Here is a 15,355-nt window from a genome sequence, read left to right as displayed (position 1 = left end):
GTCACGAAGAAAAGAGGCCCACAATTCAGAATTAATCAGAGGTAAAGGGAGTGGGATTTGAGTAACATTGAGGGATATGTCAGGCAAGGCAGGGATGTGGTTCGGCTAACATCCTGAAAATAAATAATTCTCTCCTATTTCCCTCTGAGGAGCACAAGGTAATTTGCAAACATTTGCAGGCAAGTTTTCACGGGGCTGAACTGCAGGCAAAGCTCCTACTGACCTCACAGGGAGCTCCCAGGGGACACGCAGCAAGGTGAGGCCTTGGTTCTGGGTAATTAAGACTTAGGGCACCCTGTTTAGTGCAGAAATCCCTGCTCACATCACTGAAATGCAGCACCCCTGCAGCCTTGTAGCTTCTCAGTGGCCAGCAGCCGTTAGAAGCCCACTCAAGCCGTCGTTACTTTTGCTATCCTTCACTTTCTGAAATCAGAGGATGACTTCACTTTGATTAAGAGGGACAGTCACTTTCCAGTCAGTGGAGTCAGCCTATTTTGGTCTGCGGCCTCAGAGTTGCCCACTGACGGTACGGTCGGTCCTCCATGGGGTGTCAGGAGATAGGAGTTGGCAGAGATAGAGCCAAAATCCACCACTGCTTCTGAGCTGGCGAAATTCTCCCCAGACACACTACCTGTACTTCTTTCTGTTTACATTACTGTCCTTTTCTACTTCCCTTCCTGTCCCCTTCTCTAAGACACAAAAGTGCTCCTAGGTGGTCAGACCTGGACAGGAAAAAAATGTCTCTAGAACACTCTTCAGATCCCTGCGCTGGATCGGGGTGCAGAGGGAAGGGGTAAATGAATTAGTAGTTGTCTCTGAGGTTTCACCGTGTGCAAGAGACTGTGCCGGCAGTTAGGAAGGGGACTGAGAATTCTGTAACGTGTCCCTGACCCTCCAAGAGCCTACAATCTTATAGAAGAGGCAGTTTAAAGGGGAAGAGGGAAACCATCAAATGCTACAGCAGGAGGGATGGGGCTCTGTAAGGGCCACAACAGGACCTTGAAGGGGCAGTGGCCAAATCCTTGAGGATGGGAAGATACAGAAGAAGGGAGAAGGCAAGAGAGGATTCCTAAGGAGGTGAGGGCTTATGGCACAGAGCCAGCAGAGGCTCAGAGAGATGAAACAGCTAAAGGAACCCCTAAGTGTTTACGTGGCTGAAACCAAGGCTGAAAGTGGGTAGGATGGTAAGAAATAATTATAATAACCAACATCGTTCGAATACTCACGGTGTGTGTTAAGCACGTTGCACTCTCTCTTTTATTCTTTCCCTGGAGTAGGCAAACTATGGCACGTGGGCCAAATCTGGTCCACACCTGGTTTTGTTTTTAGCCCACCAGCTGAGAATGAATTTTACAGGTGAACATTGACAATAGATTTTGATGATCAGGAACACTTAACTTTGAACCTTAATTAAGCAAAATGTTAACTCCCCCCACCCGACCCCCCTGAAAAGAATTTCACTATCTCATTAGCAGACCTGTATTATTCAAAAATTGTCCTTGATTATTATACTTTGAACTTTGTCAATGATATATGTTGTGGAAATTTATTTTCTCTCTAGTTATAGAAGTACCTACATAGTAGCCTTCATTTTGCATTTTGACCTACAAAACCTGAAATATTTACTACCTTGCCCTTTATAGGAAAAGACTGCCAGCCCCCATTCTTTCCAAATGCCCACAAGTCATCATTTTATTTAAGGATAAGGGGACTGAGGCACCAAGAATGAACTGATGGGACTCAAGTCATAGAGCTAAGATGGGGTGGGGATAGGGTTTGAACCCAGGTAGTCTTGTTCCGGGCCCACACTCTGAACCACACCTCCTCCCAGCGCTCGCAGAGCTCTGGGAAAGAAGCTAAGCACCTGAACTAAGTAAGGCAAGGGGAGAGGGACCGGAGGGGGACAAAACTGCCCGGATGTGGGGACCAGCAAGAAGGAGGAGGCTCCCCTGGCTGACCTGATGTGTGTGGACCTGCGCTCAGGCTATGGGCACAATGGGAGTAAGCCTTGTTCCCCAGAAAACAATTTCTGATCAGGGGCATCGGATTTCTGTCTTGAATGATTAGGCTTATTCATAGGGTTGCAGGATATGCAGGAGAAAGAGGGCTGGTGGCCAAGGGTGGGACGGAGGGGACGTTTGTTTGGTTTGGACAGGTGGCGCTGGGCCGGCTCGGGGATAAATATGTGGAGATGCCCAGGAGGAGGGTGGGTCTCAGGGGCCAAGAGGAGAATTGGGGCCGCCATTGCTAATGACCCTCAACTCTGAGAATCAGAATTCACACACTAAGGGAAGAAATTGCTCCCTTTGTTAACAGGTATTGAAAAGTCTGCCTTCTCAGAATGGGGGTGGGGACAGAGCAGTTTTTTATTTTTGAAGCCTCAGGGTGGAGGGGAGTGGGGGCCATGGTTCTGGATTCAGGGGATCTGGGAGAAGGAAACATGGTTCTTTTTGAAATGAGTTATCCATGTCACCATATGACAGCTCGTGTCACACACACAAACACACACACACTACAAAGGATCTTAAGAGACATATTTTTAAAACTCCAGTGTGTGTATGAATTTACACAGAGTTATCTGATAAGCTTCAGAGGCTGCTGACTTGAGCGTGAAGATTTCCAAGTAAAAGCAGAGGGGAAATGCTCAGTATAATCGAGAACACAAGGCGAATTTCCTTCCAGTGAAGTTTCAAAACACAAAGCAAGAAGCAGCCTCTGATTACATAATTCCTACCTGGGACAGTAAAAATCTTTGATTATCTATTTATGTCCTGCCATACTTGGGGCCCAGAGGAAATCAGGCAAGCCTAAAAGAAACTAATTTCCGCCCCTTCTCCCTCTCCTTTCTCTCGTTTCGTGGCCTCCGTAACCTTGACAAGCTGGCCTGCGTGCACCAGGCTGACTCAGAGTTCCACTGAGGCAGATGCTTCACCCAGGGGCAGGTGCTGCTGGGGAGGGAGAGACCGGGAGGAAGGGACTGGGGGCTGGTCTGAGTTGACCTAGCCCACTGAGGGGATTCTTAGAGACCTAATGTGTCCCCAAGAATTCACGGGGCAGATAAAGAGAAAAAGACGAGGCAGTGTGATATTTTAGAGGAAGTAAGGGTTTATCGAGGTCGGGGTGTGCCCTGAATTTGCAATGTTTGCCTTGGTTTTCCTTGAGGCCAGTCCTGTTCTATATGGTGCTTGCGTGCAAGTTATAAAAAGGTGGCCCTAAAAAAAAAAAGTGGCCCGGCTCTTCTGTCCCCACCCCAAGGCAAGCCCGAGGCGAGGACTAATGGTAGGGCAGGGAGAGGAGGCGCCTACCTGGTCCCCTATCTAATATGAGAATGAGATTTTCATGAGATGTCTTTCCAAGAGAAAATGCATGTGCATAAATACACAACAGCTGTGTAAACTAAAACAATTATCTCTCCTTGATTTGAAGGGAGCATATAATGTAGGTAGAGGAGATATTTGTATATTTACCTCTGAACCTGATTTGATTTTAATATCATTCTGTCACTTATGAACAGTTCCCAAATGACTTGTCAGGAAGAGTCGCTTATTAAGCCGCTGAAAGTATCTTAGAAAAATAGCAGACGGCGTAAACTGTGACTCATTCCACGGAACTCCGGTGGCCCTCAGCACCACCGGTTTCTGCACCGAGTTAAGAGTTGTGCAAACATGCATTCCTGCTTTCCTGGGTGGTCAGTGCTAATCCCAGGGGAAGGAAGAGTCACAAGGCACAGCCTGGTCTGAAAGGATTTTGCAGCCCAGTGGGGAAGGAGCAAACAGGTGTTTAAAATATGAGACAAGATAAGGTCAATTAGAGGCAGCCACCCCGAAGTTGTCCTGACAATGTATAGGTCTGTCTAGGGTGCGATGGACGGGAACAGAGAAGAGCAGACATTAACCCAACCGCAGGGTGCCAGGGAAACGTCAAGGCAGAGACATCTGGACGATGTCTTCAAGGATGAATATGAGTTTGAACGCAGCAAAGGGAGTCTCGGCACGGGCAAAGGTTTGGAGACAGGACTGTCCCCAGCTAACAAGGACACAGGGAGGAATTCTGCAGGGCTGAACAGCCTGGTGTATGCGAGAGTGACAAAGAATGGGAAAGAAGGCAGGGTGACCGAGCCAGACCCCCAGGGACTGCGAGCCCCGAAGGTCGTCAGGCTGAGAAAGGTGCAGATTGGTGTTTTAGATGGACTCCTCTGATGGCCTCCCATCTGCAGAGCTGAGGCTTCTCAATGAGATCCGCCTTAAGCGTGATACATTGTGGTGGTGGTGGTTTTCTCACTGACTCAACAAAGTAATTCACTTCTAAAGTGTTTGGCTTAGTCTCAGGGGGTGTTTATACCCTAAAACGCACTGCAAACTATGACCTGTGGGTGGTATCTGGCTGGCCACCTATTTTTATAAGTAAAGCTGTATTGGAACACTGCTGCATCATTCCATTCTCTGTTGTCTATGGCTGCTTTTGCACCATGGCTGATTTTGAAGCAGAGTTCAGTGGTTGCAACCGATGACCCATAGGCCTGAATTATTTATGATTTGGTGCTTTACAGAGAAAATTTGCTGACCGTTGCCCTGAAGTCTTTGCCATCTCTCCCATCAGACCAGAAACCGGGAGATAACTGTAAAGGCTTGGCTCATTACTTTCTGTGCTGTTTACCTCTGCCTTTATCAAGTGGCCAAATTCAATGGCCGATAGTGGGAAACAGAGTGGAGAATCACGTACAGAAGAGGCAATAAGATGATAAGCACCAGGAAGCGGGCAAATCTGGCCAAACCATGCCATTTCTGTTTGGCAGGGGTCCCTAAGTCTGAGATCAGCAGCGTGCCAGGAACACCAGGTATACTGGTTTCAGCAGAGTTTGAAAACCTTTTATCATGTCCTTACAGGCAGGACAAAGCTGGCTAAGTGGTTGGGTTGATGGTCAAACAATGGCCCCCCAATGTACAGACCACTGTTCCGACATCAATCTGAGGGTGATCTCTTACATGTTCCGCAAGACTCTAGACTTACTCATCCTCTCCTGTTCAGCAGTTTTATTGGCATCAATAAATCTGTCCTTTGGTGTTATCAATGTGGAGTTTGCCCATCGCTGGGGGATGGGGGGCAGCTCATAATTGGCATTGATACGTCAGCATCGGTGTTCCAAAAAATTCTTGAAAATCTTGAGCAGTGACCAAAATGTGCTGTCTGCCAGAGAAGCAGTTTCCCCTAACTGAGGAATATGAGGCTTTAGCAGGTCCAGCCCTAACATCCATGGGCCCTGGGGCAAGAGTAGAGTGGAGGCCAGCATGCCATACCCCCAAATACTTAGAAGTTCTAAATCAAGCTCACAAACAGCTAGACAAAATGTGTTCTATCTTCCTACCTTGACAAATACACCTTCTTCACCACCTAGAAGCCCAGACTCAAATTCTGATTTCACTGATTGCTGGGGGTTTTAATGCTAGAACATGGCAGCATGGAGAGAAGCAGACCTAGCCCCCCGCCTCCAGCTGTTGACCCATCTTCTCCTTTCTGACCTGCTCTTAGAGTCCTCAGCAGCTGATCTCTAGTTACTTCCTCTATACTGCTTCGCCAGTTAGAACTGTCTTTTGGTGTTATTTATCGGCCTCTGCCCTCTGGCTCCTATACTTATACCCAATTTCTGCCCCCACTGCTGATTAATCTGTTTCCAGTCTCTCCAGGTAACCCCAGTTTAGTGCTTATATTTGGCACAGTTCCCAGGCAATAGTGTTCCTGATGGATTCTTCCCAGGGCTAGGAAACAGAACTTGGCCAACCTTCTTCTACCTTCCAGCTCCCAGGTCTTGTAGGATAACTCCTCTCCCCCACCGTCACTGGAGCCGATGCTTTTTGAGCTTAATTACAAAGAATGAACACATACTTCAGCAAACTGGAGGCTACTGGGGGTGGGAGGTAGTCCCACCCACAAGTAATACATTGCTTTCAATGCTTGCGTTTTTATTTTCAAAGGGTCACATGCTTTAAGAAAAGGTTTCAGTCATTGAGATATGATTATGTATAACGTTCCAAAAAGTACACAAAACAAATACACAGCTCAATGAATTATCACAAGGCATTTGACCACCAGGTAAACAAATACCCAGGCAGCGCCCCCTCCACCCCTTTGTACTTCATTATCTTCTTCCTGAAGGAAACCAACCATTATTTTTTTAAGATTTATTTATTTATTTTAGAGAAAGCACGAGGTGGGGGGGAGGAGTGGGGAGGGGAGAGAGAGAGAGGGAGGCAGACTCCGCGCTGAGCATGGGGTTGGATGTGGGGCTGGATCTCACAACCCTGAGATCATGACCCTGAGATCCTGACCTGAACCAAAATCAAGAGTCAGATCCTTAACCAACTGAGCCACCCCGGTGCCCTGAAACCAACCATTATTTTCACCACTGATGCTATTGTTCAGTTTTGACTGTTTGGGGATTTTATGTACATGGAATCAACCACTATTCCTTTGTGCAGGTCTTCGTCCACTCAACATGTTTTTGGGATTCGCCTATGATGCTTTGTGTAGCTCTCATCTGCTCATTTTCACTTCCGTGTGTCTATTACACAAGTACACCACAATTTATTTATGCATTTTATTGTCGATGGGCATGTAGGCTGTGTCCCATTCCTGGTTATTATGACCGATACTGCCTTGAATATTCTGGTAAATATCTGTAGTGCTCCTGGGCATGAATTCAGGACTGTGAATATCTAGAAGTGGACTGCTGGATCCTGCGTTTTGCCTATCTTCACTTAGTACTTCCAAACAGTTTTCCAGAGTGGTGGAACCAATCTGTACTCAGTCCATGAGAATTCCTGGGGATCTACCTTTTCACAGGGTTTGTTCTCGTTGTTCTTCTTCATGATACAGCCGTGTTTGTTTCCATGTTGAAAAATGATAATACATTTTATGCCCAAGAGGGGAAATGATGTTTCTGGACGAGGTACCAAGTTTATCCTGAGGTTTCACCTGTCCAAGTTGCAAGAGTTCAACCAAACTGACCTCTTAGATCTTCTTGATTCAGAGTCATGACCTTCTAGGCTTTCATCAAACTGTTTAATATTCATGGAACAGCTCTGCCCGGCATAGCACCTGGGTCATATTGGCTGAATGTGAAGAGGATTCCCTGCTGACCTTCAATGCATTTTGCCAAGATAGTATTTATCTGAACAATCTTATTTTGATTACATGTTCATCTATTTGTCACTTAGATAAGCTTCTAAGTCCCTGCAAGGAAATGGACCATATACTTCCTTAATACATACCTTTCTCATCTATAAGAATTCTTGGGACCCCCATGGGGAGCAATCAGTATTTGCTAACTGACTGGCTCAGTGTAGCTTAAAATCCATCTTTATTTTTATATGATAGTTTAAGTGATTTAATGAGTGGCTGTCACTGACAAGGCACTTGGGGACTGTACATAAAATGACACAATAATATAAAAATAAAGCTGTGCTCAGAGACATTGCTCTTTATACTAGAGGAGACAATTCTTCCTTTGGTCAAGTGCAGTTGTTTTCATTGATAAAAGTTAAGTCAGTCCACATTCCCTTCGACTGCCTTATTTGAATCCTTCCCAAATCAGGAATCATATATGATATTCATTTCAGCAATGAATATGCAGGAAGTGCTGCATCTCTTTATTTAGGGACTTTAAACATTGCAGTCATGTTCATCATGGTGACTATAGGCTTTTATATCTAAGACTCATTTCGCAAAGTCATATTTAACTATCTCAAGCGCTAGTGTTGGCCTCTTGGGTATTGCACAACATACGACTGGAGAAGGAAGGTTGACCTCACCCAAAAAATGTAAAGAAATGGCGCAGCTGTGAATATTTCACGTTTAGGAAGCAGTGGGATGAGGGAGAAGAAGAAAATTCTAGGAATTCTAGGGAAGCTAAGTTTGCAATGAGAATCTGGATGTTGGTTTCATCTTAGAGCAATGTGGGAGTTGTTCTCTAACTTAATGACGCTCTAAGTGAAGTATACAATTTTTTTTTCATTTGCATGTTTTGTAGGCAAGGTTTCTCTTCTGCTCCTTTCAATAATCTAAATACCAAGTGCTGACAATCCAGATGCCACACATACAGTTTCATATCTATGGCTCTGCTCTTGATTTTAGATCTTAGGATTGTTTCATTCTTTCATTCATTCATTTTTTCATTCGTTTGTTCATTTGTTCATTCATTCACTTGTTCATTTGTTTAATTAGATGGTCAGGCAAGAAATACCCAGTACCTACTATATGCCAAGTGTTGTGTTTGGTGCTCAGGGAAAAGTGATGTGTCCTAACAGACACTATTCAAGTAATTGTGAAGCTGCATCAGTGTGAAGACTTTAAAGGAGGAACATGGTACAATGGAAATGTGTATTAGGGGATTTGACCTAGAGAGGTCAGGGAAGTGTCCTTGAGGAAGTGATGCCCAGGCTGATATCTGTTAAATGAACAGGTGAGTTAACTAGGTGGACTGGGGGAGAGGGGAGAGGAGCTTGAGGAAATGAGAACAGCTTGTGCAAAGGCCCTGTGGTGGGAGAGAGTATGACTTACATGAGGATTAGAATGAAGGTCAGTGTGGCAGGAGTAGAGTGAGCAAAGAGTGTGGGCAGGACCTTGTGGATCCTAAAGGAGCTTTGCCCTTAAAAGGAAAGTTGACACATGGGGGAGGATAAGTGGAGGACAGGAAGAGATCCCATTTCATAGTGTGGGCTGTGGGACTCAGATATATGAGGAAGAGGGTTTTAGAAGTTCTTATTCTTGCCTTTACACAGTTCCTGGTCAGCAGCTTGACTCAATTACAGGTGTCCCCCGACAGCTGTGAGCTGTCAGGCAGGCTGGTCTCCCAGGCCTGAGTGGATAATAGGGAGGATACTCAGGGGTGGCAAAGGGACACGCTCCACTGGTCCGGATCTGCTCTCTCCTCTGAGCACAATGAGCCATTTGGGCAGGAAGCTCGTGCTTGCTGCTTGCAGATCTGAATGTGTTTAACTGTAACGGCCTGACAGGGAAGCCTGGTTTCAACTTTAATAGAACACAAGGCACCCAACCAACTGGCATAATCTCTCCCCTGAAAGGTGATGCGTGGCCTTTGTGTGCTGGGGCTTCAATTTACAACCGAGATTAAACACAGATAAATTCAAAATATAAACTTTTTGCCACCATTTATAATGCTAATAATAAAATGCATCATAATAGCATTTTCATCCTCCAGGTATTCAACATTCGGAGATTCAAAAGATCTGAAAAAGTATTTTCGGTTCAAGCTATTATAATGCCTAGCATTCTAAGGCAACAATAAATCTTGGAGAATTCTGGGCAGGGGGAAGGAAAGGGAAAGGTAACTATGTCCTGAACTTTGACTGTGATTGTCATGGAGCAGGATTTCTCAACCTTGGCGCTATTGACATTTTGGCCCAGATCATTCTTTATTGTGGTGGGCTGTTCTATGTATTTTATGTTTAACAGCATCCCTGGCCTTTGCACATTAGACAGCAATAACACACCACCCTATCTCCCAGTGTGACAACCAAAAACGTCTTCGGTCATTGCCAAATATCCCCTGGGGAGCAAAGTCACCCCCCACACTTTGAGCCACTATAATACAGGAGTTATAACAAATACACCTAGTGCAGAGGGTTTTGTGAAATAACAATAAGCATTGCCAACAATTTGAAGATTTACATAAAATTTTAAAAAATATTACACAGAATATGGCTAGAGGATTTTCAACCTAAAATCAGCTTTCCTTCTCAAACTAGTTAGACACATAGTATATATATGAAAATGACCACAGGCAAGCCTTCCTCAAAACTCCCAACGAAGGGGCAGATCCTTTTCTGTTCGTTGAAGGGAGCTGAGCTTGTGATTCTGCAAGTCAACTTTTAAATTTTAAGTTTGAAATGCACAAACAGCTTTCCCATTTCTTCCTTTGCAGAGGAATAATTAAAAAAAAAAAGGAACCGGTTGTTCGATCTCTGTGCTCTTGAGACTTTAAACATTTCTCCCCAGCTCAGTTTTGGTGGGGAGATGGGAAGGTATTAAAAGCTCTCACACAATCATTCGAATGCTTACCGGACTCTGGAGGAATTAGAAAAGCTGTGTAAAATTTCCCAAGAGGGTGAAGTCTCTGACAGGGGTCCGACGCCCCCGTCCTCTGCGGGGACAGTCACCCCTGGCTAGCTGGGCTCCTGCCGCCCAGCTGACTGAAGGTGCTTGGCTTGCAGCCTCCTTACCATGCTGTGTGTGAGTGACCTTGAAAATTGGCTAAATCTCCTAGGATCTCCACTGTCTTTTCTCTGAAAATAAAAATAAAAGCAGTGACTGAATCCCTTGTCCGAGTGTTGTGAAGTTTAATGAGATCACAGTCGGGGGACCCAGTGTTATCATTTGAAGAGTGTTACTTCTCACTTCCGAGGCCGCCAGGCTTTGTCAGTATTTTGCCTATTTTCTTTTTGTTAAATTGGTTAGGTAGGCAGATGTTTCTTTTATATAATTGGAGAGGCAGGATTTAGAAATGTCACGGAAGTACCTGTTAACCACCCTAAATTTAAATCTGGTGAGTTGAGATTAGACATACACAAGTTTCAACTTATTTTGTGTACATAAAAAATAGATGAATTATGTAAACTTATTATATATACAAAATAAGTTTAAGCTCACCACTAATATATGTCATTGCTCTGTATATGCAATATATAAAACAGATTCAAACTATATATGTATGTATGTTATAGATACAGCAAATATCACTGAATAGATTTCACGGTGTGAATAATAATAATAAAATACTGCCTAAAATATTGGTAATACCGTGGCTTACACAATTTGAAAAGGCTTTTGGTATTTCAGCTTAGAAGGTATAAGCAATCTGTACTAAAAATGTGAATGGAGTTAGAAGAATTTAGTTGGTGTGAATAACAGAAAGCTCTGGACAGAAGTCACTCCAGGCAGCCTGCCTATTTATCTTGTGGAAGGAGAATTTATCTATAGCCCCTGGAGGAATACGAAGAGAGGGCTTGTCTTGTTGTGTCCGGTCGTGTTTTGTGGTCCGGTCGTGTTTTGTGGTCTATGCTGCGCAAGGAGGAGGATTAGGCAGGAAAATGTTGGTTCGTTTACATTAAAGCTAAAGACCGATCCCTGACTAATGTTGAAATGAACCAGATAGACTGGGGTTAGTCCAAGGGGGAAAGCAAATAATAATGGGAGGTCAACATCCCTGAAACTGGAGCATGATTTTGGAACATTCCAGTGGCAGCAGCATGGGATGTTTGTCTTATGGAAGGAGGTGGGAGGAGAGGCCTGTGAGTTTTCAATCCTGACACTCAGAAATGTGTGCCCTGGACAGTAAGACTTTCCTCCCTGTCCAAGCTGATACTAATAACCTCACATTTGTGTCGCTTGCAAAGCACATCCCCGGCCATCATTTCCTTGAGTCCTCAAGACAATCCTGAGACTGGCTGTAATCATTTTCAATGGATCGAGCTGGCTCAGGGGAATTACTCAAAGGCCCTCATCTGCAAACTGGTGGAGAACCAATTCTATCCCACACACCCAAGTTGCTTCTCTTTAAGAAAGAAAGAGAGAGAGAGAGAAGGAAGGAAGGAAGAAAGGAAGGAAGGAAGGAAGGCAGGCAAGCAGACAAATGCTCTTTACAAAGAAGGTAAAATAAAATAAAAATTGAAAGCCATCAGGGTTCTAGGTGGAGTTTGGAATCAATAGAGTGGTTTTATTTGCGTCTAAAAAAGTTTCTTCTCTTAGGCTTGCCACCCTTCCCTTTTTTATTTTAATTTCCTGCCGGTGGCCTTGGGCTAAGGCGATCTTCCATTTTAAAAAAGTAAGAAGGCCTGTCTTGTTTTTCCACGGCTCTCTCCCACACTGAAACTTCCCATAGGTCAGTTGGTCACATTTCTACGTTAGCTGTCGGGTGATGGTCGCCTGGCCATATGTACATGAACATGGCCTCTCCAAGGACCAGGTCTGTCCTCCTGCGTGGGTGGAGTCCACTTTACTAGTTTTAAGATGCAGTGAACAGAAGTCCATTCCTGTAACTGACCGAGAGGGCTTGACCCCTGAAGGCAGGAATCTCCTGGGGAGTATGAGGCTGCCCTGCTCACCCCACAGCCAAGCTCACTGCCTCCCAGCAACTGCGGCTTTTACTTCTTGCTGTTTTGTTTTTCTTTTCTAATTCCCTAAGTTTTTTGTTTGTTTTTGCCCTCCACCGATCTGGCAGAGACTCACTTCTTGTTGTTTTGTTTTTCTTTTCTAATTCCCTAAAGTTTTTTGTTTTTGCCCTCCACTGATCTGGCAGATACATTTATACTTTCCAGAAAGGTGTTTAAGCCACTTGTGTTAAAGGTATTTTTTTTTTAAATAATGTCCTGTCAACAATGCAAACGATGCATTGAGAATATAATTTCAGAAAGTAAAATCAGAATCCGTTTAAACACAACTTACTAAATGTTATTGCTCATCGTTTGGCATTTGGTCTTTGCAATTTCATTTTATTTAATGTCACTTTTGATGTTCTTGATTTGAAGTACTTCCTTTTTTTTTTTTTTCTTAATTTTTATTTTAAGTGAGGTCCGCAGCCAATGTGGGGCTTGAACTCACGGCCTTGAGATTAAGAGTCGCATGCTTTTCCCGACTGAGCCAGCGAGACACCCCGATACTTCTTAACTTTTATTTTTATCTTGAAGGCAGTATTTTTTTTTAAATGCACTCCATTTGACTTTCTTCTGCTAACACCCTTCCTGGCTCAGTCGTTGAGCGTCTGCCTTCGGCTCAGGTCATGATCCCAGGGTCCTGGGATCGAGCCCCACAACGGGCTCTCCGCTCAGCGGGAAGCCTGCTTCTCCCTCTCCCACTCTCCCTGCTTATGTTCCCTCTCTCACTGTGTCTCTCTCTGTCAAATAAATAAAATCTTTAAAAATATATATATATATATATATACTGGATTTCTATATAATTCACCTCAATTTATGTGTCTGCCTGTTTGTCCCTCTATGTATCATCATTTATCTGATTAGCAAATGCTGCTTACTCTGGAAGGTGCTAGGACAGATCACCATAGTGATCTTAGTCCCCAGAAGATGTCTTTTGTTATGTGGTCACTGGTGGGTATCACACGGGATTGCCTCTTCAAAGTGAGACACATTCATCACTCACCAACCCGCTGGTCCTTTTCTGGAGTAATTTTGTTCCCTCTCCACTTCACTCAGATTTGAGAGAGTTAATTATTTAATATGTTTGCAAAGCACATTGGGTTCCCTAGAGAAAGTGTGCCACATAAATATATATAAATGAATAATTAATTAAAGTTTAAGCAGATTACTTGGTGAGTTCTTCCTTAACTGCCCCATTTTCCTAACGAGGTGTTTTGAAGTTCTAATTTCCTTTGGTTTCTCGCCCCTCCTCGTTTCCGGCGTCTTCTCCTTCTTCTTCTTAATTTCCTTCTGTTTAATTCTTTCCCCCCTCTGTCTATTCTATCAGTGCCTACCATATTGCGGACACTCGGTCAATCAGAGTGATTTAGCGCCAGATCCACAGGTAAAAGCCTTCATTAACTTCAACGGGCATCATAAGCTCCTCGGAACTCTAGGGTGAGATTAATAATTAGATAATGATTCTAACGCGCTGTGAAAATGAGAAGCCAGGCTCATGAAAATGCTGAGCACGGTGTGATCAGTAGTCAAGAAAACCCTTGTTTACTAACCCCTTTTCCCTGATCTGTTTCAAGTAAAACAAGAGATCCCTGATACTCTAAAAATTAACATAAATCAAATCAAATCCCTCCTACCATCCCGGCTCTTCTCAAGGGCTAGAACAAAACACGGAGGTTGCAATTGAAGAGCACGATTTGGAGGTTTGTTGGATTCTCTTTGAGGGAACAGCAGACTAATTTAGATCGCGTTTGAAGGAGAGACATAATTGCTTATCGAATGTTGACGTCCAAATCCTAGTTATTCCTTTACCAGCGATTAAGGGGAATTGGGGAACAGTTCACGTCCATCCTGCTAAACCTGACCCAGTTTATTTACACTGTAATCTTACTTCAGAGCATGAGAGGTAAAATGAGCTGCTCTTATCAATTAATAGCTGGAGAAAAAATTAGATTTCAAGTTCAACATAAGAGCTATTTATTCCAAAGCACCTCAGAAATGAAGAGGGGCTCCCTTTATGCTGGAGGGAGGGGCTCTGGGGGGCAGGAGTGCTGAAGAGAATTTTTTTTTCCTTTCCCTCTTAAGAGTTTGAATTACTGTGCAATCTTGGATTTTCTAGTGACCTGTGTTAAAGCCCTGGGGCTAAAGAAGACCTATAATGGATCTATTTCTGAATTGTTCAGCAGTATTGGAGTTTAAAACAGCAGTTGTGGTACATGCGTATAATGAGGCCAGTGCTTCCTTCTTCATCCAAGAGGGCATTGGTCACAGCCCTTCACCGCCGCCCAAAGTACAGAGGAGAGCAATCTCTTCCTCAGCCCCCTCCAGAATTCTCCAAGGTAGCCAGTTCTATCCTGAGCAGAGACCGAAGTTGCTCTAAGGATCTGAGATACCGGGTCAGCAGAAGACCCTACCCTTGCCCCCAGATCTCCCTGTCCTGCTTTGCCTGCCCCAACCTTCAGTCCCACATTCCACAGTCAGAAATTCCTGACCCTGGGTTCAGGCATTGTTTCATATTCAAATACCCCCGGGAGGTAGAACACATTCTAGTTATCAGTGATTAATAATGTAGTGTTCATTCGACAAACATTTGTTGTTTGTTGGATTTATTCATAACGTGAATTAATCAGAGTCAGGGAGTGAGGAGGCGTGTTGGAGTTCGGTGCTGCCTTCCTGCTGGTAGCCTGACCCCTCTGCCCCTCAGGAGGCGTGGCTGGAACAGCAAGCGGCTGGATTAGACCCTCCAAGCTGCTTCCAGACCCAGCATTGCCTACCTCTCAGACAGTTCAGGGATGGGCACAGACCAGACAGTGGGGATGGACAGGGATGGTCCCTGGGCGTGAGGACATTGGGGGAGAGAGCCTGAGACATAATGGAATGAGCATAGAAACTCATCAGAGGGCTGGGGTCTTTGATTTGCTTTATATCAAGCTGGACCCTTGGATCTGAGTTCTAGAGCTCAGCTCAGAGTCTGGTATGCAGTAGGTACCCAAAGACATTGCATTAAAAAGTATAGGAAAAATGACAACACTTGTATATTAGTTTTCTAGGGCTGCTGAAACGACATACCCCAAACTGGAACAGAAATTAGTTGTTTCACAGTTCTGGAAGGTAGAAGTCCAAAATCAAGGCAATGGCAAAGCCGTGCTCCCTCCACTAGACAAAGATCCTTCCTTTCCTCTTCCAGCTTC

Source organism: Phoca vitulina, unplaced genomic scaffold (assembly GCF_004348235.1).
Source record: "Phoca vitulina isolate PV1807 unplaced genomic scaffold, GSC_HSeal_1.0 scaffold3, whole genome shotgun sequence".
Taxonomy (NCBI): domain Eukaryota; kingdom Metazoa; phylum Chordata; class Mammalia; order Carnivora; family Phocidae; genus Phoca; species Phoca vitulina.
Note: the sequence above shows the minus strand (reverse complement) of the source record.